The sequence below is a fragment of the Macaca nemestrina genome, chromosome 10, assembly GCF_043159975.1.
Source record: "Macaca nemestrina isolate mMacNem1 chromosome 10, mMacNem.hap1, whole genome shotgun sequence".
NCBI lineage: Eukaryota > Metazoa > Chordata > Mammalia > Primates > Cercopithecidae > Macaca > Macaca nemestrina.
This window is the reverse complement of record NC_092134.1, coordinates 13824467-13849939: the sequence shown is the minus strand read 5'-3', so window position 1 is coordinate 13849939 and position 25473 is coordinate 13824467. Positions and strand designations below refer to the sequence as shown.

General features: G+C 42.5%; 2 protein-coding genes across 6 annotated transcripts in view; one reads left to right on the top strand and one right to left on the bottom strand.

Moving 5' to 3' along the window:
* The window catches only part of LOC105494943 (coiled-coil domain containing 60), a 205267-nt gene that overhangs the window by 16838 nt on the left and 162956 nt on the right, over positions 1-25473 (top strand). The gene's annotated exons all lie outside the window — the stretch shown is intronic.
* LOC105494914 (aspartate and glycine-rich protein-like) overlaps positions 3840-25473 on the bottom strand; it is a 266293-nt gene continuing 244659 nt past the window's right edge. Inside the window, exons 3-4 of the transcript XR_011608776.1 lie at positions 8029-8113; positions 3840-7398 (exon numbers count right to left, since the gene is read on the bottom strand). The gene's annotated coding sequence lies outside the window, so the exon portion shown is untranslated. The remainder of the gene's footprint in view (positions 7399-8028; positions 8114-25473) is intronic.

The following is a 25473-nucleotide window of genomic DNA, read 5'->3' as shown; positions in this document are numbered from 1 at the left end:
GATGACCAGAGCTGCTAATAATTGCTGGGATGGAGTCTTGGCTTCATTCTCAAGTTTCTTAAAATTCACTTCCCAGTTAGACACAGTGACTCATGCCTGTAATCCCAGCACTTTGGGAGGCTGAGATAGGCGGATCACTGAAGGTCAGGAATTCAAGACCAGCCTGGCCAACATGGTGAAACCCCATCTCTACTAAAAATACAAAAATTAGCCGGATGTGGTGGTGGTAGGTACCTGAGATCCAAGCTACTTGGGAGGTTGAGGCAGGAGAATCACTTGAACCAGGGAGGCAGAGGTCATAGTGAGCCGAGATTGCGCCACTGTACTCCAGTCTGGGCGACAGAGTGAGACTCTGTCTCAATAATTAAAATTAAAATTAAAAAATAAATAAATAAATTCACTTCCACATGATACTCATACAGCCTGTATGAGCCCTCCTTGCTATCAAAGACTGTTAAGCTCAGGAGAAGTTACAGGAGCATTTGAGAGGGTGGAATGGGGGTTATGACACTGTTCACATCAGATGCAGCTGGCTCAGGGTCACTCACAATCACTCACAAAACAAAGTGTCCCTTTTCTCCTTTTTTTTTTTTTAATGTAAGAACATGGTCCTCCTGCAAATTGACTCGAAAGGAAGCCAGATTTCACTGTTCCTTGTCTGCCTGTGAAGGAAGATAGCCTCTTTCAGCACTTAAAGGACCTTAATCCATGATAGGGGACTTCATGAAGTGGCTGGGGATGTCGAACAGAGGTCAGATGGCCCCTAAGTAGCCAACCCAGATCCAAAGGAAATGAAATAATGTAACTCCCCAGAAAGCAGTTTTTATTTCACCAAAGATTTGAAAACTGTGCATTAAACAAATCTCTCAAAATCTCTCTGTCCATCTCTCTCTGTCTCTCTGTCTATATTTCTCTCTGTCTCTGTCTCTCATTCTTTGTTTCTCTCTGTTTCTCTCCTTCTCTCTCCCCTCTCTCCATCTTCTTCTTGTTGTTCTTTGTTTTGTTTTGTTTTGTTTTGTTTTGTTTTGTTTTGTTTTTGGAGACGGAGTTTCACTCTTGTTGCCCAGGCTGGAGTGCAGAGGCGCGATCTCAGCTTACTGCAACCTCTGCCTCTGGGGTTCAAGCAATTCTCCTGCCTTAGCCTCCCAAGTAGCTGGGATTACAGGTTCCCACCACCACACCTGGTTAATTTTTTATATTTTTAGTAGAGACGGGGTTTCACCATGTTGGCCAGGCTGTTCTCAAACTCCTGACCCCAGGTGATCCACCGGCCTCAGCATCCCAAAGTGCTGGGATTACAGGCATAAGCTACTGTGCCCAGCCACACCCCTTTCTTCTCACCTTCTTCCTCGATATCTGCTCTCTCTCTCCGTGCTCTCTTGCTCTCTCTCCTCTTTCTTTTTCACTCTCTCTCACCCTCTTTCTAGCTATCTGCTGTCTCCCTGCTCACTCGCTCTCATTCTCTCTCTTCTCTCTCTCCTCCCTCTTTCCCTTCTTCTCCATTTCTCTGTCTCTCTTTCTCTGTCTACCCTCCATCATGACACCTAACAACGTTTGTTAGTTCTTCCTATGCTTCCTTTTAGCTTTTTAAATAATTATAACAATTTTATCGGTTTAAAAAGTGAACAGAAAAACTCTAGACAGCCTGTTCACTTGGACATCAAGGAAAGCAGACTTTCAGACCAATTGCTAGGCAATCCAATCCCACAGACTCCTTGTTTCATTAATGTGCTTTCGTCTGCCTGGATTGTAATGGGAGTCTGTCTGTAATTGTGTACTTTAGGTAAATAGATCATTAGATAAGATTGATAACAGAGTGGCTTAGGTAATGTTTTAAACCAAAAGCAGAAAATCATCAGGGTGTCTCCAGCTGTAAATGACAGGACCACAATTTATGCAGTTTCAGTTAAGAGTCTGTCAGGGTTTTTCAGCATAAATCGCCATTTTCTGAAGGTTCACCTTTCTGCTTTGACAAAGAAACAGGAAGACTTTCTTTCCAGCTACAGCACAGTGCAAGGGGTTCCAGGCAAATGGATGTGGGTTTCTTTGGATAAATAACCTGATATCAAGTTACTGCTCATTAATGTAGACCACAAATGTTTTTACAAATAATTTCTTCATTTTGCAAAGCCTGGTTCTCAGCCTTTACTGCTGCTTCAACCAGGGTCACAGAGCACTCAGACACTGTCTTTGTGTTCAAGTAGCAGTAGAATTCAGGCCAACAGAGACCAAGCCAGAGAAATCTCTTCTTGGGTTAAAGAAGCAGAACAATCCAAACTAGATTCTCCCAGTTCTGAAGATGGGATCCCATCATCTAGAGACGCAGAGTCATGGAGTAAACTTGTAGGGCATCTAACCAGCTTCCTATTCATAATGGGAGGATGTGTAATGTTTCTGGCTATCAGGCATAGTATGAGCCATGGCTCTGCTATTTCCTTGCTGTATGACCCTTGGCCAAATCACCTCTCATGCCAAGCCTCAGTTTCCTTATCCACAAAATGGAGATAAAGATAGTGCCTACTTTTAAAAGTCTTGAAACTTGGGTAACCAGGGTAACTTGGTCTCCCTGAGGGAGGGCTGGCCTGAGGTGGGCACAGTACTAATAGCTGGTCTGATCTTATATACTGTCTTCCTATTTGTTGGTAAAATTGTTGGCCTGGGTTCAGGCACATATTCAGAGCTCATGAAAACCAGACAGGTTAGGAAGTTCCTCCCTTTAAGAAGCTTTCTCCAACTCTCTCCTTGTTTTCTTCCTCCCCAAGTCTGCGGGGCTCCACAGTCATAGCCTTCATCATGCAACTGCTGATACGTCTGTGTCACCACCAGCAGCAGATTCATTAGAGCAAGAACAGCTGTTAATCATCTATGAATTCATTCATTTATTCAAAAACTATTTGCAGCACACCTACTATGTACTGATGCAGGGCAGATGAGCCTCAAAATTGGGGCTTAGCCCGGGAGGGTTCTTGGCTTTGCCTGGGAAAGAATTCAAGGGCAAGCCAGTAATGTTAGACAGCAATTTTTTATGAAGTGGCAGTGTACAGCAGCAGCAGAACTGCTGCTCCTTGCAGAGCAGGGCTACCCCACAGGCAGCGTGCCCTGAGTGGCAGCTCAGAGACAGTTCTGTGGTCACATTTACACCCATTTTTAATTATATGCAAATTAAGGGGCAGAATATGTGGAATTTTCTAGGAAAAGGGTGGTAATTTCCAGGTTGTTGGCTTGTTGCCATGGAAAGGGTAACTTCCAGTTGTTGCCATGGCACTGGTAAGCTGATGTGGCACACTGGTGGATGTGGCTCAGAAAAAAACTTCTGCCTTGTCCCTGTTTTAGCTAGTCCTCAATTTAGTCCAGTGTCCAAGTCCCATCTCCTGAGTCAAGTCCTGCCTCCTACCTCAGTACCAGTTAAGCCCCATGGAAAAAAACACAATAAATATTTGTTGAACAAATTAATGCAACATCTTCCCCCGAATAGTTGACCTATTATCTCCTTGCACAGCTACTTGCTCTAAACAGTACAAATTCTATTTAAAATGTATTGTTCTTTTTTAAAAATTTCCACTAATTCTTAACTTTAGATTTTTCTGGATAATGCCAGAATATTCTAGAGGGCCATTTACTCCTGGGACCAGCCATTTTCAGTGAAATCTCTTTGAATATCTGAGATGAGGTTTTCTGTGGAAATCAAGATTCCCTAGGTACTGCACCTTTTGCTTTGTTATTAGAATGATACACAGTTATCCATTTCATTTTATTTCATTCATTTACATTCATATTCATTCATTCACTTATATTCATTTCATTTTCTAGAGTCTCTCACCATCTAATGCCATATTTCTTTCTAGAGACTTTAGCAAGAACTCATGTCAATCTTTTATGAGATTGTTCAGACCATTTCCCTCCAAAATCTAGTGCAGAATATGACCAGAATTACCTCCTTCCCAATATAATATCACTCCCCAGATATAGACACTGTGGTGAACTTTCCCCAAAGTTTCCATCCAGTTTTCTTCCTTTATTGGCTCGTGGTCCATTTTTCACTTTATTCCTGTGTTTGTCCAAAGATTAAATTTCTAGCAATGCAAATGAGAAATATATCAGATGTTTCACTTCAGGTTTGCAACAAAGGCCTGAAAAATTGGCCTTTCATCATTGCAATATCTTGCATCAGGACCAATTTTGCAATGTCTTGCATTTCTCTCTGTGTTCTGAAGTCCTTTCCCCTAGTAGAATTTTTCTAAATTATTTTATTCTCACCCAAATGCTTTAAAAAACAATTTTATTAAAGTATAACGTACATAGAGAAAAGTACACAAATATAAGTGCATAGTTTTATAAGCTTTTGCACAGTGAAAAGATCCATGCAACCTCTTCACCAAAATCAAGATACAGACCATTACCAGTGCTGTTGTTTCAACTTTTGTCCTCTCCAAAACTCATGTTGAAATTTAATTGCCATTGTAGCACTACTAAGAAATAGGGGCCTTTTTTATTGAAATGTAGTATTTGTAAATATGTCGATGGGTACAGGTGATATTTTGTTACATGCATAGTATGTGTAATGATCAAGTGCAGGTACTGAGGATACCCGTCACCAGGACCATTTATCATTTCTATGTATTGAGAACATTTCAAGTCCTCACTTCAAGCTATTTTTAAATGTATAATACATTGTTGATAACTATTATTACACTACTCTGCTATCCAACATTATAACTTATTTCTTCCATCTAACTATATGTTTATACCCATTCACCAACCTCTCTCCATTCCCCTCAACATGCACACCCATATCTTTCCCAGCCTATGCTATCATTCTATTCTCTACTCCATGAGATCAACCTTTTTTTTTTTTTTTTTTTTTTTTTTGAGATGGAGTTTCACTCTTGTTGCCCAGGCTGGAGTGCAATAGCATGATATCAGCTCACTGCAACCTCCACCTCCCAAGTTCAAGCGATTCTCCTGCCTCAGCCTCCCAAATAGCTGGGATTACAGGCATGTGCCACCACGCCTGGCTAATTTTGTATTTTTAGTAGAGACAGCTTTTCTCTATGTTGGTCAGGCTGGTCTCAAACTCTCGACCTCAGGTGATCCACCTGCCTTGGCCTCCCAAAGTGCTGGGATTATCGGAGTGAGCCACTGAGCCTGGCTGAGATCAGCTTTTTTAGATCCCAAATATGTATGATAGATACATTAGTTCTTTCTCACATTGCTATAAAGAAATACCTGAGACTGAATAATTTACAAAGGAAAGTGGTTTAATTGGCTTATGGTTCTGCAAGCTGTACAGGAAGCATTATGCTGGCATCTGCTCAGCTTCTGGGGAGACCTCAGGAAACTTACAATCATGGCTGAAGGTGAAGAGGAAGCAGGCATGTCTTACATAGCAGGAGCAAGAGCAAAAGAGAATGGGGGGCAAGGCGAGCTACACACTTCTAAACAACCAGATCTCATGAGCACTCACTATCATGAGGATAGTACCAAGGGGGATGGTGCTAGATTCATAGAGGATCCACCTCCACAATCCAATCACCTCCCACCAGGCCCCACCTCCAACACTGGGGATTACAATTTGACATGAGATTTGGGTGGGACATAGATCCAAACCATGTCAGGTGATTACAGGCAATATTTGTCTTCCTATGGCTGGCTTATTTCACTTACTATAATGACCTCTCGTTCCCTATAAGGTGATTAGACCAGGAAGGCTCCACCCTCATGGGTGGGGTTGTCATTATTATAAAAGGGTGAGTTTGGTCCTTTCTCACCCCTCTCTTGCCCTTCTACCTTCCACCATGGGATGACAGAGCAAGAAGGTTCCCACAAGATGCCAGCCCCTCAATCTTGGACTTCCCAGTCTCCAGCATTTTCAGCCAATAAATTTCTGTTCATTATAAATTACTCAGTCTTAAGTAGTCTGTTATAGCAGCACAAAACAGACTAAGACAACCAGAACCCAGAAAACCCCTTCAAACATCCTCCCAGACATGGTCCTCCTTCTCCCCAATGGTAACCACCATCCTGACTTCTATCACCATCAATTATTTTTGCCTGTTTCTTGACATTATATAAGTGAATAATACTGGGTATACTCTTTTGGATCTGGATTCATTTGCACAATGTTATGTTTATGGGAGTCATTTATATTTTTGTGCATCACTGTCATTTGTTCATTATCGTTGCTATATAGTATTCTACAATATGAATGTACCACAATCTATTTATCTGTTTACTTCTTGAAGGACTTTTGGGTTGTGGTTTTTTTCAGGGAGAAGATGGGAGTGGAGCTATTACAAAACGCTATGAATATTTTTTGTACAATGCCTTTTGGTGAATAAATGTAGATTTCCCATGAGTGGAATTGCTGGCCAGAGGAAATGCATATGTTCAGCCTTATAAACTTTATATGCTACCAAACAGTTATCCATAGGGGTGGTTCAATTTATACTATCACCAGCAGTGAAGGAAATTTCCAGTTGGCCCACATCCTCAACAATCTTGGTATTGTGAGTGTTTTTCATTTCAGTTATTCTGGCGGTTCTTAGTAGTATTACATTGTAGAAATGCTTTAATTTGCATTTCCTTAATGCCTAATGAGATTGAGTATGTTTTGATAGGTTTATTGGCCATTTGGATATATTATTTCATGAAATGCCAGTTCAAGTCTCTTGTTCATTTTTCCATTGTTATACACATCTCAGATCTACTTCCAGATATGGGGAAACAAGCACTGGTGTAGGTGAGAGTGAAAATCTGTGCATTCTTGGAACATGGTTTTAAATACACCAAGACCCTTTATGTAGTCATTTCACTTTTAGGTGTTGATTGCATGGAAATATTCCTAATAAGTACTGTCCTGAAGAATAAGTATTGAGAATATTGAGTACTTATACATATATTTTAAAATATATAGATAGAAGCTTATCACAGGTCTATTTTATCAAAAATCTTTTAGTTGCAAGCAACAGAAAACCCTCTCAAATTTACACAAGCAAAAAATATTGGAATCAGAGGTTCACATTACAGAAACTCTAAGGTTTCAGGCATAGCTGGATCCAGGAGTTTAGACAAAGTCATCAAGAATCTGCCTATATTCATTGTCTCTATTTCCATTTGTGATGGTTTCATTCTCAGGCAAGAGCTCTCTATTGAGTGTCAGAATAGCCACCAGCAGCTCCAGGTTTAAATTCTTCTGGCTTAGGAACAGCAGGGAAAAAAAAAATAAGCTTCTCTTTCCCTAAAGAAATATCAAGGGTCCCAAAAGAATCACCCCTGAGTTAGTCACCTGGAGCCCAGAGACCAGGGTTACCCACATTTGAGCAACACGTACTGAGGATGGAGAAGGGATAAGTCTTGAGACAAAACTCCAGGTGCTTTGATCAAAAGAAGGCAGCCCAACTGTTGACAAGACAAAAACAGTTAGTGTCTATTTCATCAACATCAATCATATTTTCAAAAAACTGGCAACAGCCCAAAATGTGCACCAATAAGAGAATCAAATAATAAGTCATGTCCATGCATACTGTGGAATATTATGCAGCCACTAAAATAAACAAGATAAGTCCATACATATAAACATGGAAAGATGGTCATTGTGCATAGTTTGATGAGGGCAGTGATTATTATATGTACAGTATAATGAGTATGGCCATATAATTTATTGCCCAACTTGGACACTTTTCAGAGTAAAATTAGGTGCATAATCAGTTATCCTGGAAAAATACATATAAATTAAGATTGTCCTGGACAAACACATACGTATTGTGGCCAGAATTCTAATCCTATCTATCTTATATCTATAGTTGTGTCTATATCTCTCTATCAATCAATCAATCAATCAATCTATCTATCTACCTACTTGTATGTATTTATGATTTGTTTTTATGTAAGACTTGGAGGTTGATCCTAGGACACATGAGAAGGGGCTTAGGGGAGACTCAGCCCTTTTAAATTTGAGATGTAAATTACATGCCATAAAATGTTTAAAACTTAAGTTACAGCTCAATTAAATTTTCGTATTCTGTATACCTGTTAACCATCACCTTAATAAATGTATAAAACATTCCAGAAGATTTTCTCATCTCTTCCTAATCAATGCTGCACCCACTTCTCCCTGCAATAAATAAATAAACAAATAAATAAATAAATACTACACCCACCACAGAGGTAACCAGTATTCTAACTTCACAATAGTTGAGTTGTGTCCATTCTTGAACTTCATGTAATGAAATCATAGGGTATATTCTGTTTTACCTCTGGCTTCTTTTGCTCAGCATTACATCTGGGTGATTTAATCCACAGTGTTACATGTATCAGTAGTTTATGTTGCATGTATCAGTAGTTTATTATTTTTCATTGGTAACTAGTATTTTCTTGTATGAATGTACCATAATTATTTCTTTACCCTCTCATTGCTAGACATATGAAGTGTTTTCCATTTAGGACTATTACAAGTAAATCTTCTTGGACATTCTTTTACATGTCTTTTGGGTAAACGTATACACTAGATTTTCTTAGCTGGGTCATAGAATAGGAATATGTTTAGTTTAATCAGAAACTGACCCACAAGGTGGCTCACGCCTATAGTCCCAGCACTTTGGGAGGCCGAGGTGGGCAGATCACTTGAGGCCAGGAGTTTGAGACTAGCTTGGCCAACATGGCAAAATCCCATCTCTACTAAAAATACAAAAATTAGCGGGTGTGGTGGCACATGCCTGTAATCCCAGCTACTCGGGAGGCTGGGGCAGGAGAATCGCTTGAACCCAGAAGCTGGAGGTTGCAGTGAGCCGAGATCGTGCCACTGCACCCCAGCCTGGGCAATAGAGCCAGCCTCCGTCTCAAAAAAAAAGAAAAGAAAAAAGAAAAAACAGAAATTGGCAGGATTCCAGCATTCCAAGGTGTCAGCCATGTATGAGAGCTCAAGTTGCTCCACATCCTCATCAAAATTTAGTCTTCCTTATTTTAGCCTCTCTGGTGAGTGTGTAGTGATACCTCATTGTGCTTTTAACCTGAATTTTCCTGCTGAGTAATGTTGTTGAACAACTTTTCATGTTGTTACAGATAATTTGGATTCCTCTTTTGTGAATGCCTGTTTGAGTCTTCTGTCTTTGCAAAATGTTGTCTTTTGTTATTGATTTTAAGCGTTCTTTATATAGTCTAGGTATGAGTCCTCTGTGTGTGTGTGTGTGTATTCACGAAGTGCCTTTTTATTCCTTTAATGGTGCCTTCTATAAGCAGAAATTCTTAAATTTAACAAAGTCAAATTTATCCATTCTCTTTGTTATAGTTGGAGCTGTTTTTCTATATTTATTAGAAAGCCACAAGACACAGCTATTAATATTGCTTTAAACAGTCAGTATTCTATCCAGATATTCCTACATTTGCTCCATCTGGTCTCATCATTCTATTCTGTGGGCACCTGTTTCCATCTGGGATCCACTTTCTGCAGCCTGGAGAGCTGCTTTAGTGTTTCCTGTAGTGCAGACTTGTTGGTGGTGAGGAATTTCCTGAGCTTTTGTAGGTGCGAAAATACCTTTATTTTGCTACCATTTTTGAAAAATACTTTTGTTGGATACAGAACTGTAGATGAGCAGGTTCTTGGGATTTGCGGGGTTTCGGGTTTTCATTTTTTAGCACTTTAAATATGTCATTCTGTTGTTTTATGTCTTTCATAATTTCTAAGCAGCACTCTTCACTCTCTGAAATTTAGTTCTTGTTTTGCTTCCATGACTCTCCAGTGCCTTAGAAAATATGACCCTTGTAATTTATCTTTCATCTTCTCATTGTTGCAATGAAAACAATAGACTTTCACTAACTGCCACAACCTACTCAGAAATTGAAAACAAGCTTTAATTTGGGGGAGTTTCGAGCTAGGATATTTGCTTCCCTTCCTTCTTCTTTCCTTCCTTCTTTCTTTGTTTTGACTTTGACATACTCATTTATTTTTAATCAACTTTTTGAGGTGTAATTTACATACAATCAAATGGACACATTTTAAGTCTACAGTTCAATGAGATTTGACAATTGTATGCACCCATGTAACTACCATCCCAATCAAGATATAGAGCATTTTTATAGTCCCCAAAAGACCTCTCGCACCCATTTGAAGTCAATCCACTCCTCCTACCCTAAAACCCAGGCAACCCCTCATCTATACTCTATCACTGTAAGTTCATTCTTTTTCTGTTTTCCAATTTCCTATAAATCGAATCACATAGTATATGCCCTTCTGTGTCTTGCTTCTTTCATCCAACATGTTTTTGAGACTCATCATGTTGTTGGACATCTCAGTGGCCTGCTCTCTTTTATTACTGAATAATAATATGAATCATATGAATATAAGAGAGTTTCTCCATTCGCCTGTTGATGCACAGCTGGGTCCGTTCCAGTTTTTCCTCCTTTTAAAAATCTGAGAAGATAAAAGTAATTTGCCGGTGCATCTTATAATTGATGCCCACACTGGTAACAGAGCACAGACTCCATGTTTGTGTAAGATGCAGCCTGGACAGGGGGATCTCCCATTGGACAACCTCAAGCATAATGAGTGTTGCAGAAAGGCAAGCACAGGCTGTCACAGGAGCAAACAGCAGGAAGACCTCGTTTTGTTCAGAGATTCAGGAAAAGCTCCCTGAAAAAGCATTTGAGATGAGAGCCAAGGATGACAAGGATGACTGGGAGTGAATGATGCGAAGACTGAGACAGGCTCTGAGGTGTATAGAAAACTCAGTGGACATGGAAGGCAGATGAAAATTAGTATATCACCAAACATCTACACAGTGAGGCAGACGTTGTGATAGACATTTCTTAAAAATATTATTCCCTTTAATCCTCAGAACACCTGTGAGAAGTATACTAAGCTCCATTTTATGAACGATGAATCAGATTCAAGGAGATGAGGTAACGTGTCCCAGGTGACAGCATTAGTGGTGATAGCAGGATTCGAACCCAGCTCTCTCTGACCTCAAAACTCACGCTTCCTCCCTGTCCTGAGACCAACCCTGGTTAGACTGATTGCAAAGGAGATGGAACAAAAGGGACAGATTCAAGAAGGATCAACATGTTCCTGGCAGTAATGAACACTAAAAAAAGTTCTATTTACTGAATGAATAAATGTCCAAGGAAAGGAAATCCTTTAGCATATTGTCTGTGTTTCCTCATTTGTATTTAGTTCATTGTTTAAATTAAAAATAAAGACACTGATGACTGACAAATTTATTAAATCGTATGCAGTCTACCCTGAAATTGTCACATTATACAAATGTAGACGTGTGTGTGCGTGTGTGTGTGTGTGCGTGTGTGTGTGTGTGTGTGTGTGTGTGTTTTGTTTTGCAGTCAGAGGCAAGAGCTAAAAGAAAGCAAGATCAGAGAAATACCAAGAGGTGTTTACAAACTAAAGGGCAAAGGGATCTATCAGTTAACCAAAGCAAGATAAATAGAACTGCCAATTAACTTTATATTCTCAGAAGCAGTACGCAAAGAACGCTGCCTGAACAATGAAAGTGTTGCTGCAAGCCTTCATATTTGGTGTTGTCTGCATGCAATTTGTTTCTTTTACATAGAAATATGTGGTATTAACAGAGGAATGTGATTAGAATACCAGCGGAAGCTCTCTTTGATAGGAGACACACAGGCAGGCGCCTAACAGCCTATGGAGATCAAGACAGTTTCTCTCCAGTAAACTCACAAATTGCGGGGAACATGATCTGCTTAATAAGTAAAGGGCAAAGGGGCCAAGATTATAATGTTGAAAAGATCCAGGCTTCCCACCTGGAGTCCTGGCCTCACAGTAATAATAAGAATAAAGATGTATTGAGATATATCTATAGCTAACTATATAAATAGACAGATAGATATACACACATACACTGCGCTAAGATGCTTCACGTGAACTCCCTCATTTCACCCCCAAACAACCACAGGGTAGATGATTTATCCCCATTTTAGATACAAGAAAATTCTAATTAGTACGTCACTGAAGATCTACACAGTAATACAGATGTTGCGTTAGACATTTTTTAAAAATATTCCATTTAATCCTCAGAACAGCTGTGAGAAGTATACTAAGCTCCATTTTATGAATGAGGAATCAGAGTCAAGGAGATGAGATAACATGTCCCAGGTGACCGTGTTAGCGGTCATAGCAGGATTCGAACCCAGCTCTGTCTGTCTTCAAAACTCATGTTTAGGAGACTCTTCTGCTTTCCACCAAAGCCCTTGATTTTAACCTTTGCTGTCTCCTGAATCCACACTTCTCATGAAGGAAGAGCAAGGTGGAGATGGGATAGGGCAAAGGATGACTGACTCTCTGACTGGAGAGCCTGGGAAACCCTCATTTTCACACACACACAGAAAACTGTGCCCTGGGTGGGGGCGGGGGCTCCATGAGAAAATCAAGTAGCAAGAGAGAGTCTTAACATGCTTAGATGTCATGTGCCCATTCTCCTGATTTAATGGATGATAAAACTGAGATCCAGGACAAGGGCAGTGAGACAGTGAGGGTCTCTTAGAATGAGTACAGCCTCAGGGACCCACCCCATGTACCCGTGGGATCAAGACGAGCCAGAGGACACCTCCTAGGTAAGAACAGAAGGAATAGAAAAATCTTAGGGTTTCTTGTTGTTGTTGTTGTTACAGAGTCTCGCTCTGTTGCCCAGGCTGGAGTGCAGTGGCACAGTCTCGGCTCACTGCAACCTCCACCTCCCAGGTTCAAGTGATTCTCCTGCCTCAGCCTCCCAAGTAGCTGGGATTACAGGCATCCGCCACCACGCCTGGCTAATTTTTGTATTTTTAGTAGAGACGGGGTTTCACCATGTTGGATAGGCTGGTCTCAAACTCCTGACCTCAGGTGATCCACACGTCTCAGCCTCCCGAAGTGCTGGGACTACAGGCATGAGCCACTGCACCTGGCCTGAAAACACTTATATCATACTCACTATGTGCCAGACACAATTCTAACCACTTTTTCACAGATTAACTCAGTCTTCAAACAATCCTAAAAATTAGATAGGATTATTTCCTGCATTTTACAGATGAAGAAACTGAGGCACAGAGAGATTAAGAGGACTTGCACAAGGTCATGCAGGGCTATAGTCCTATCCTCTGAAGTAAGTTTAACCCTCTCCAGAAAGAGCTCTTGAGTCTCCTTCTTCTTGTTCCTTCAAAGTCACTCATAGCTTTCCTTCCCTACATGATAATCCCACCTCCTATATCCTCTAAGTCCCCCCAAACTCTGCATTTGAAATATTATAGGATCTTCACATATCTATTTGATAGTATAGAATGAGATGTCTATTTTAGTGTTTGTGTGCCTGAGTTATGGAGGTCTGAGTCCCAGGTTTGCCCTTAGCTGTGACCTTGGGTAAGCTTAGTACAATGTAGAGGTCAACATGACAGCTCTGCCCAAAAGTCCATGAAGTGACAAACAGATAAACAAGATATAGCATGTCCATACAGTGGAATATTATTCAGCCATGAGAAGGAATGATATACTAATACAAGCTGCAACAGGGAAGAACCTTGAAAACATTCTTCAAAATAAAAGAAGCCGGTCACAAATGTCATATGGTCACATCATATGACATGATCCATTTTTATGAAAGTACAAACCAGGGAAATCTATAGCGACAGAAAGTAGATTTGGGGTTTCCAGGGGCTCAGAAGCCTGGGGGGATAATGAGGTAATATAGAAAGGGTTTTTTTTTTTTATTTGATGAAAAGTTTCTAAAATTGATCATGGTGATGGTTGCACATATCTGTGAGTCTATTAAAAACTGCTGAACTGTACACTTTAAATGGGTGAGTTGTATTGTGTATGAATTATATGTCAATAAATCCGTTTTTTCTGAAGTAAAAAAGAAGAAGAAGAAGAAGGAGGAGGAGGGAGGGGGGAGGAGGAGGAGGAAAGAAGGAAGAAGGAGAGAAAAGAAGGAGGAGGAGGAGGAGGGGAGGGGGAGGAGGAGAAGGAGGAGGGGGAGGTGGAAGATGGAGGAAGGGGGAGGAGGGGAAGGGGGAGGAGAGGAGAGGGAGGGGGAGGAGGGGAAGGGGAGGGAGGAAGGAGAGGAGAGGGAGGGGGAGGAGCTTGAGGAGGGGGAGGAGGAGGGGGAGGAAAAGAAGAAGACCCCTCTGATGCAAGAATTCCTGGGTTCAAGCCCCAGAGCTGCCATTTTATAGCTGTACAACCTTGAGCTACTGGCCCAAACCTCATTTTTCTTGTCTAATAAATATTAGCTGAGAATGATTATAAATGATATTAAAATGTTTAGCAACCAGTATGGCTAGGACACCGGACCCGCCATTAACCCTTTTGTTGCTGGATCATGTGAAAGTCCAAGGAGCTTGCTGGAGAGGGACTGGAGTGGTCAGGGGAACACAGGGGGGTACTCTTGGCCTCACATTAATGAATTACGCCTTCCCACTTCTGAGCTGAGAATTTGCAACCATGGGGGAAGCCATCTAAAATTAGGTTTGTCATCAGCAGCTTCTAAAGGTTGTACCAGTAGCCTCAACTTTCCAATACATGCCCTTTTGCCCTTTAGCACCATTTTGCAGTGCAGCTAGTTCCATGTAATTAACACAAGTTCATAAATGTGCCCACCTTGGGTTTCCATGACAATCCCTGCTCATAATTAACGTGGCCCACTTGCATCTCTGCGCTTCGGTTCAGGCCAACCTCCTCCACTTAGTCACCACTTTATTTGTAATAGCCCAAATTTAATTGGTGCTAATTATTTCTCTTTCTATGCTGGTGTTAACCTGATCGTTTTGTAGTTCTTTTTCCCCCATTTCCTCTTGTTTTTCTGAACTAACATCTAGAGAGGATGAAGAAAGAGGAGTGGGTGGGGAGAGACAATGCCTATTCTCTTTGGTGACAGAGGAAGAACTGTGGAAAGGTAAGAGTCTCAATATCCAACCACACAGTGAGGTCTCAGCTGGTAGAACTCAAGGCTGCAGAACTAGGGATACAGGAGGTAAAAGCAGGCGTGCAGGTTGGTACGAGAGAAGAAAATAACACAAGCATGACCTTACAGGAGGCCTTCCTTGCCTGTGCTGGAGGAATGAACGCCAAATCCAGGCCTGAGAAGTAGCCATATTTGGAGAGAAAGACACTCGCAATGTAGGTTTCAAAAAGATTTACAATGCACAAAGCACCAAGCTCATCTCCAAGGAAGTCTCTCCTTTCAATCCAGAAAAGGGTGGACGCTGCAAGTGCAGAGCTGACAAACAGCATTCCTGGGGGATGGGAGAAGCTCTCTAGTTTTATTGGGTTAGAAAAAACACTTGTATTGCATTACATTTCTTACATCTGCAGAGCGCCAGAGATTCAGAGGGCTGCAGAACTTTAAAGCCCAGTGAATCCTTGAAAGCTAATGTAAGCTCCCTGGCGATCATCTTGCCAGAGAAACAGTGATGCATAGTGGTTAAGAATATGGACTTGCTCACTGGCTGTGCAACCACAGGCAAGTTACTTTGCCTCTCTGAGCCCCACAGTCTCCATCTACAAATGGAGAAAATAATAGTACTTAGCTCATGGGGTTGTTAGGAGGATGTAATTAGTTCGTGGGGTTGTTAGGAGGTTAATGTGTTGAAGCAGCATCCCGTATGTTGTGTTTGTTAATTACTATTGCCTGCTGCCTCCCAGTACCCAGCACAGGGCCTGGCCTGGAGCAGGTGCCAGTAAATGGTTGTTGAATGAATGAATGTGGTGAAATGGGGGTTCAGAGGCTTGCCAAGGGCATCAGTAAGTGCCTCAATTATTCAGAATTTTGCCTTTTAATCCACCACCTGAAAGCAGGGATTTCAAATGTAAATGTCTTCAAGACCTAGGCAGGAAATACAAATGAGTAAATTCAGCATGGGGATAAGGACGTATACCTCCCTATCAAACACAAGAAGACACCAGGCAAGACCAGCTTTGAGGCCACTTCAGGAAAGGTGGTCACTTAATGTGTTCCAACGTGCCTGAACCTGTCCAATGCCTGATTCAGTCCCATAAGCCCAACCTCGCACTCAGACAATTCCAAACAACACAATCCATTTCTAAAGTTCAATTTCTCTCCAACCCACAGAATCCACAGTGAATTAAGGAAAGCGTATCAAATATAATCATGCACTATTGTTAAGTTCTTGGCAAAGTTGCCAAATGTCAGGCAGACAGCGTACCCCATGGTGCATTCCACGTCCGGCACTATGGCTTAAGTTGTCATGATAATGAATTGCCGTGCTCACTTAGGCTTGGGAATAGATCCAGAATATCATGTCAAGTTGAGAAAGGAAGTACCTCGCAAAGGTGACACCTTGTACCTCATTTGCAAGGCAACAATCCCAAACACACATCAGAGATATGGATAGATGAGAGAAGGTTATTTTCAACACAGCTCTTTAAAACTGTACGTGAGGGCCTGAAATCCATGTGAAGGGGTCACATGGACCAAGCAGTCCACTCCTCCCTGCTCATCTCGGGAACAGCTCTGACATCTCACCAACAACCTAGGCCTTGAACGCTGAAATGTAGAAGCTCAGTAATAATTTAAGCCTGGAAGTAGGGGGGCATTCATCAAAAACACTTACTCTTCAACAATTTGGTTTAGAATATGAGGCAGGCATAATGGCTCATGCCTGTAATCTCAACACTTTGGGAGGCTGAGGCAGGAGGATCACTTGAGCCTAGGAGTTTGAGGCCAGCCTGGACAACATAGTGAGACCCCATCTCTACAAAATAATTTCAAAAAACTTAGCCAGGTATAGTGGCACACCCCTGTAGTCCCAGGTATTTAAGAGGCTGAGGTGGGAGGATCCTTTGAGCCCAGGAGGTTGAGGCTGCAGTGAGCCATGATCATAGCACAGCACTCCAGCCTGGGTGACAAAGTGAGACACTGTCTCTAATTTAAAAAGTAAAATAAAATAGTAGCTTTTTAATCACCCTGGGCCTGGACCCTAATGCCTCAGCGTTTGGATGAGTTGGTTCTGTCTACCTGATTCCATTCCTTGAGACAGCCTTGTGTTTCTTCATTAAACCACCATCACTGGGAACTTGATTCCTTCTATAGGGTAACAAGATCAGATCATGACGTTGTGTCTCCATCAGCACAGTAGATACTTGAGATAATTAACAAAAAAATGCAAGACACTGTCCCCATCCCAAGAGGTACCCATGTCCAATAGGAGAGAGGGGAGGAAGGGCTCAAAGCCAGAAAATTCCAGGGATTTTTCTCCAGAGCCCAAATCTCATAGTTCCCAACCTATTCCCAAGGCCTGGATAGAGCAGTGGCTCAATAAATAGTTGTGGAATGAATGAGTGAATGAATGACTCAGTCTGCTTTGTGTCAGAAAAAAAACAGCTACCCTTATAGTCAGAGCTGGGTTAGAATTCCATGTCTACTGCTTAAAGGCCATCAAATCTTAGTCAAGACACTTCTCTTTTCTGAGCCTGCAGTTTTCCCATTGGTGGGATCTCAGAAGCCCTCCCAAGCTGCTGCTTTGATTTTCTAAAACAAACCACAGCATCCATCCAGTTCTTCAGGCAGCTCTGTTTCCTATCCCCAGAGTTGTTCATTTCTTTAGGAATAGGTTTTTCTCCAGGCTTTAAGAAACAAACCATCTTGGAATTCTTCCTGCAGAGCTTGGCCAGGAGTTCCCCGCCCTGGTTCTGGGAAGAGTCCATCCACTACAGCCCACATCCATTATTAAAAGGGGCTTGTGCTGAGGCCCTGTGATGATCGCACCCAAGGACTCTCTCAATCTGGTGATCCCAGGTGGGAGGTGGCATTAGGACAGAGGTTAGAATGGCAGGTAAGCATGATCTTAGGCCAGGCGCGGTGGCTCACCCTGTAATCCCAGCACTTTGGGAGGCCAAGGCGGGTGGATCACTTGATGTCAGGAGTTTGAGACCAGCTGGGCCAACATGATGAAACCCTGTCTCTATTAAAAATACAAAAAAAAAATTAGCCCAGGGTGGTGAATCATGCCTGTATTCCCAGCTACTTGGGAGGCTGAGGCAGGAGAATTGCTTAAGCCCAGGAGGCAGAGGTTGCAGTGAGCTGAGATCACACCACCGCACTCCAGCCTGGGTGACAGCAAGACTGTGTCTCAAAAATAAAAAATAAGAATGGCAGGTAAGCATGATCTTTGTTAGGCTAGCCTGGGCTTGAAGCCAGGCTCCTCAACTTACTGGCTATGCCACTTTGACTCTCTGAGCTCTGATCTGCAAAACTGGGGCATAATGTCAATCTCTCAAGAGACTGTGAGGTTTAGAGCTGACGCATAGAGCCCTGGTAACTAGGAACCACCCTCCCATACCATGGCCTCCAGGGTCCTGGGGTAACATAAATCAAGACAGAGACAGTCACTGGGAAAAATCTCAGAGATTTGATTGACACATAATCCCCCACATTATGGAAGTTAGGCAGTGCCGTAGTCCAAAGATGCTTCTGGAAAATGCTTCAGTCTTCAACTTCCACCTACGAATCCCCACTCAGAGAGATATCTTGGTGCTTGAGTCCTCCCGCCTTATCAGCAGGCATGACATAGATATCACACAACACCTGGGCCCTAGAGATGGTTGCACAACCCACTAAACAAGCCACAATACCTGGGCCTTAGAGGTTGCTGCACACGCCATGGTGACACGCAGGGTAATTTTAAATGGACAGCCACTTTTACTCTTCATTGTTTATGATGTGTTAATTTCAATAGTGCATTAGGAAAACTCTAACAAGCACTTTCAAAAGCATAATGTCCTGGATATTATTGCTTAGGAGAGAACTAAAGTAGATACTTAAGGGGTTTTTTTTGTTTAATGTTACTATAAAGAAAAATATTAATAGTAAAAGAGGCAGTGCATGAGTACCACAACAGATTATGATGATTGTAAGTGAAAGTTTGAATTTTGGGAAATGTGGAATCAGGAGGAGGGAGAAATGTCAGGTTTAAGCTACCGAGTGTGTGGTGTCTCCATTACAACGCACTGAAATGCAGTCAAGGTGGCTGACCTCGATCTAACCCTGGAGCAACTTTAACTTCCTGATGCTAAATGGGGAGCTCAGAATATAACTCCAACTAACTCCCTTACAGTCATAAAATGCCTAGCACATAGCATTTACTCAGTAAATAATCTGTGATTCTTTTAGTGGTGCTTAAGAGAACACTGATTGACCAAAAGGAAAGCTGGCTCCAATCACTCTAAACCCCACCAGCAGCTATGTGACTCTGAGCCAGTTACTTAACCTCTCTGAGCCTCAGTTTCCTCATTTGCAAATAGGGGTTTTCATCAGTCCAACCCTGCTTATCACAATTGAGGCACTGTCAATAGAAGCTTGCTGCCAAACCACTTACTACGTGCCTCTGAGTGTGGGACCGTGTCTGGCACCGTACTGAGCAATTTCAGCAAAGAGGAGCAGTGTGGTGGACTTGAAACTGCACTGGTGAAAGTTTATGCTTTAGTTTTGCCACCAAAAATCTGTGCAAACTTATGCAAGATACTTTCTCTCCTGGGGGGGTGTTAGTTCCCTCATCCGTAAAATGAGATGGGGGGGTCCCCCTTCATTTCCACAAGTTCTCATTAATAGAAGCTTGGCTTAGCCTCTTTTCTAGCCATCCAGATGTTTCTAAAATATACCAGCTCTGACATGGCAGAGACCAAACATGTGGATGATTGACTACATTTTTCACGTTTCATTTGTCATCTAGACAGGCTTTAAGTACGTGGATAATGAACCTGGAATTTCAAATGAACCTAAGCCAATTCCTTTCTCACTCTCTTTGAGGCAAGAAAGGTTTCTTTGAAGGAAATGAAGAGAACTTTATCTTTTTTTTTTTCCTACTCCTGACAGGACACCAGCTCTTGCCCAGGGGCCGAGTGGTAGGAAGGCAACTCACCACAAGGAGAAAACCTATGCTGAAGGGGCAGTTTTCTGTGCTGGTTAGATACACAGACTTTGAAATTCCAAAAGTTCTGGGTTCTAATCCCAGCTCTGCCTCTTAATGGCTGTTAGACTTTCATCTAGAGACTTAAGATCTGAGGGCCTTCCCGCCCTTATATGGATAATACTACCTTTGTCACTGGGTTATTGTGACGATTAAATAGATTAAAATATTAAATATAATGTATTACACCACTCCTCCATGGCAGCCATGAAGAAACTACCTATATGGGTCAGTGCTATTACTCTCCCCCATTTTACAGATGAGAAAACTGAGGCACAGAGAAGTTAACTGACTTGTCCAACTTCAGAGGTAGTAAGTATGGAGCTAGGAAAGGAAACCTGATAGAAATCATAAAGACAAATACATAGGTAGTTACAATCTGGATGGGAAAGGGTATGATGAGAAATGCTATAGAGGGGTGGTGGTGTTCCCGGAAAGGGGTCTTGATCGAGACCCCAAGAGAGGGTTCTTGGACCGCACAGAAGAAAGAATTCAGGGCAGTTCATAGAGTAAAGTGAAACCAAGTTTATCAGAGAAGTAAAAAAACAAAAGAATGGCTACTCCACAGGCAGAACGGAGGCATGGGCTGCTTAACTGAGTGTATTTATAGTTAGTTCTTGATTATATGCTAAACAAGGGGTGGATTTTTCACGAGTTTTCTGGGAAAGGGGCAAGCAATTCCCAGAACTGAGGGTTCCTCCTCCTTTTAGACCATATAAGGATCATTTCTGGTTGTTGCCTTGGCATTTGTAAACTGTCCTGGCGCTGGTGGGAGTGTCTTTTAGCATGCTAATGCATTATAATTAACATAAAATGAGCAGTGAGGACGACCAGAGGTTACTTTCATTGCCATCCTTGTTTTGGTGGGTTTTGGCTGGCTTCTTTACCGCATCCTGTTTTATTAGTAGGGTCTTTGTGACCCATATCTTGTGATACCAGTCCTGCCAACCGCCTATCTCATTCTGTGACTAGGAATGCCTCACCTCCTGGGAATGTAGCCCAGTTGGTCTCAGCCTCATTTTACCCAGTCCCTATTCAAAATAGGGTCGCTCTGGTTCCAGTGCCTCTGATGGTGGGGTTTAGAGATGACGTGTCTTAAGAATGTGTCTATATGGACAGAAACTTTTGCCCCAGTGATGTGCTGGTAAATGTTTAACAACCAGCTTTATGGAAAAAAACAAACAATCAAGCAAAAAACTCTAATTTGTAATGTTTGTTTGCCAATTTCTGTGGTGTAAATATTCCCACTGTGACCAATTTCAAGCTATTGATCACTGAACAAAGAATTGGGAAGAAAATGCATACAATCAGTTCTCACACAATCACTCTCACCAGCTAGTACACCATTGCTTCCTCCCCACTGGACCTGAAAGATCCCCCTGGGCTGTCTTTGCTGGGCCACATCCCTCCACCTTAGCTACTGACCCGTCAGAGACTGTCCCCATACAAATAACATGTGTCCATGAGCCCGTCCCCCCAACTGTCTCTCTATGAATAGCTCACTGAGGGCTGTGTTTTATTTAATCAATCAAAATAACAGGGTGTGGGGTCAGGGAGTGAGGGACCAGAGTCCTTCCTCCACCTAAACTGCTCCCTGTATATGACAAAGACAGTTTTCAGCAGAATGAACAGAAATAGAGCCGTGGAGGGAAGTGGCTTGGATGTCATGAAAATTTAATATGTTTCTGATGCATGCAGGATGCAATGTGGGGAAGTGGGTGAGCCAGAAGGCCCTGGGGCCAGTTTTCAAAATGAATCAAGTCCTCAGCTTCTTCCTGCAATAACCAGCCCATCCCTCGAAGCTCTTAGTATAAAGTCTGATAAACGTCGAGCCACCTAATCGACTTGCCCGTCGTCTGTTTAAAAGACCTCTCCTGACTTTCCTCTGGTGAAAAGAGCAGAGTGGTAATCAGACAGAAAGGTCACATTATACCAAGAAATGTGGCTGCTGGAAGAGGGCCCACACACCCACGCCCATCCGGATTTGTGTGTTGGACACCTTTTCTCCTTGTATGTCATTAATAACAAAGAAAGCATGACCACATTGAGAGAAACCCACTTGCTAATACCCCAGTGAAGCTTAGCCCACTCATTTGGAACAGCAGAGGCACCCCTCTCTGAGCTGAAGATTGGGGTTTGCCAAAACCTGCCTTATACTACAAGGCTCTTCCTTGATCACTTTGATCCCTCCTGTCCTACCTTTCCAGGAATACCTGCAGGTATCCAATTAACCAGAATGAAGAACCAGGGCCGAGTGTGGTGGCTCATGCCTATAATTGCAGCACTTTGGGAAGCTGTGGCGGGCAGATCGCTTGAGTCCAGGAGCTCAAGACCAGCCTGGGAACCATGGTGAAACCCCGTCACTACAAAAAATAAAAAAATTAGCTGGGCATGGTGGCACGCACCTATAGTCCCAGCTACTTAGGAAGCTGAGGTGGGAGGATCGCTTGAACCTAGGAAATGGAGGCTGCAGTGAGCTAAAATTGAGCCACAGCACTCCAGGCTGGGCAACAAAGTAAGATTTTGTCTGAATAAAATAAAATAAAACAAAACGAAACAAAACTCAGGGGATGGTCCTAAGTACATAGTAGTAATCTCAGGATGCTGGCTTCGTCTGGTTCATTCCCAAACCTCCCTTAGGCGCCCATCCTTTAAACAGTGTGTCCCTATGTATTTCCAACAGTGCGGCTACTTTATAGGCAATAGTATAAGTAGTTGGGGCTGGAGTCATTTACCCATTTTGGAATATTGGGGGATGTTCTGTAGCTGCAGGGATTTAGGGCTAGAGAAAGGCGTTGTCTTTCTCTGGGCTGGATAGTTATTTGCAAGCTTCCACCAGACTGTGTGGATGGAGACTAAGCCCTCAATATTCCAACCCAGGCCAGGCACAGTGGCTCACACCTGTAAACCCAGCACTTTGGGAGGCCAAGGCATGCAGATTACTTGAGGCCAGAAGTTTGAGACCAGCCTGGCCAACATGGTGAAATCCCGTCTCTACTAAAAATACAAAAATTAACTGGGTATGGTGGCACATACCTGTAATCCCGGCTACTTAGGAGGCTGAGGCAGGAGAATTGCTTGAGCTTGGGAGGCAGAGGTTGCAGTGAGCTGAGATCGTGCAACTGCACTCCAGTCTGGGCGACAGAGCAACACTCCATCTCAAAAAAAAAAAAAAAAAAAAAAAAAGAGAGAGAGAGAAAGAAAAAGAAAGAAAGAAAGAAAAAAACATTCCAACCCAAGTCTCAAGAGACGGAGAAGTAAAATAAGAAGCCTTGTCTCTGTAACCACAAAAATCTGGTAAATTCAAATAATCAGTTCTGTTTTCTTTTTATTCTCACTGTTTACATGTGCAAGTAATAACATCACTACATTAACTCTGTAAACAGTTACAACATTATAAAGTTAAAAGTATCATTCACCATCATCCCAAACCAGTTTTACTCCAGAAGTAACAACTGGTCACTATAGAGTTATTAACTAACTAAATAGTTAATAACTAGATAGCTAATAACTAACAAAATAGTTACAAAATAGTTATTAACTATTTAGTGTGAGTCCTTCCATATCCCCACTTCTACGCACAACTAGTAGATGAAGAAATTTGGAATCAAACCCAGGAAAATTTGATTTCAAAGTCTCTTCATTTTACCTCTACACATATTTTTCTACACCGAATTTAACCGCTGTGTGAACACAGGCTCTTAAACCCTTTGCCAAGGAGCATAAGGAAGTGCTTGTGGTATGCCAGGCACGGAAGTGGCATCATTGTCTGGGGTAAATACTCGAGGTTTGCCGTCTCATGCCAGGGAAATTGAGGACGCAGACACACAAGAAGTGAGTTTGAGAGCACAGTTTTCGTAGGTGACAGAAAGAGAAAAGAGAATAGCTCTGTCTCTCGCAGAGACAGAGGGGCTCCTGAGTGGGACTTTCAGCTCCATGGTGAAATATTTGCACAGCGTTTTATAGACAAGCTTGAGGAGGTGGTGTCTGATTCACACAGAGCCCGAGAGATTGGTCAGATCAGGGATGACGTTTGCATAGTGTGCAAAGAAGCTGGCCATGCCACCCCAATCTCTCATTAGCAGACGGGTTCTCTACCTGGCTGGCGCCATGTTGTCTGTTCCTTACTGTACGCGTGGTTGACAACGAAAAGGGAAGATGGAGCAGCCATGTTGAACATGCCTCGCCCTCAGGTAGCCTTTTCCTATTCACACAGCTGCCAGCATTCACCCGTGCAAGCTTCTAGCTTGCTTTTCTATGTCTGCAGCCTGATTTTACAGGCTGCTCTTTGTTAGAAAAGAAATGATCTGGGGGCTGCCTTTTATTAAAAGGGAAACCTTACCAAGGACTCCTTCACCCTCACTATCTGCCTAAATAATTTCTTTCTAGCTCCTGTATCGGCGCTAGACCAAGTACCTCAGTTAATCTTTACAGCAGCCTCATGAGGGCCAGTGTTATTGGTCCCATTTTTGCAGGTCCACAGACTGAGGCTCAAGAAAATTAGGTAACTGGTCATAGAGCTAATAAGCATCAGAGATAGGATTGGAACCCAGGTCTGTCTATGCTCTTAACAAACATGGCACCTGCCTCCCAAGACACAGCTGAAATTTGCTGTCCCTCCAACAGTTGTAAGTAGATTGCTGAAATTGTTTTTGTTTTTGTTCTTGCCAAGATCCTCAAGGCACAAGCCTATATAATATCACAGGCAAAGCCCTATGCACAGGCCAAGACTGACACAGGCTTGTCAAGACAGCAGGCAGTGAGCCAGACCCATAGCTGAAACCTCCGTCTGTACATGGTGGGTAAGCCACCCATCTAAGATGTTGATAACAATCAATGCTCAGCCCAGAGCCAACACATTCTGGTGGGTCTGGGACAAGAGGGCAAGGTCAGCAGACGACAGCTTTATTCAGTAGTTCTCCACTCATTCTGGAAGTCCCCAGCTCAGCCTGGCTTGGTTGTACCAGACAGAGGCCAATTCCAACATTGAAGGGGAGAAGAAAAAAAGAAAACACTAGGAGCTCATGCCAGACCTTTGCTAGGAAGCTAAAAATAGTTGTTGCTGCGGATGGCCACAGATGATGAAACACATATGCCAACATAATAACCGTGTGTAAAATCACCCCATGTGGGGTGTCCTCCAAACCACTCGCAATTAAGCTTAAGTGATGATATATATAGAACATCATTTTCCAGGTGGAGGACACTCAAATGTTTTGTGGCCTGGACACCCAGGAGATGTTGAAAGGGCTGGACTGGACCGAAGACCAGCCAGGGCTTGCATCTGGAGCCATTGGCAGCCTTACTGCCATCCATGAATGTTGACTGGGGACCCACAAGGCCCACAACACTGTTCTGCACTTTGTTGGGTTACAGGAACAAAAAGGAAGGATGCCATGCCATGGCAGAGGTGGGTAAGCTTCTTATCTAATCCTCATAGCAACTCTGAAATAGACACACTAATAATCATATAATGCCTGGCACAGAGTGGGTCTCAATGCAATGTTACTTAGACCCAGAGCTTTCTTGAAAGTATGTACGGTGAAATGTGCA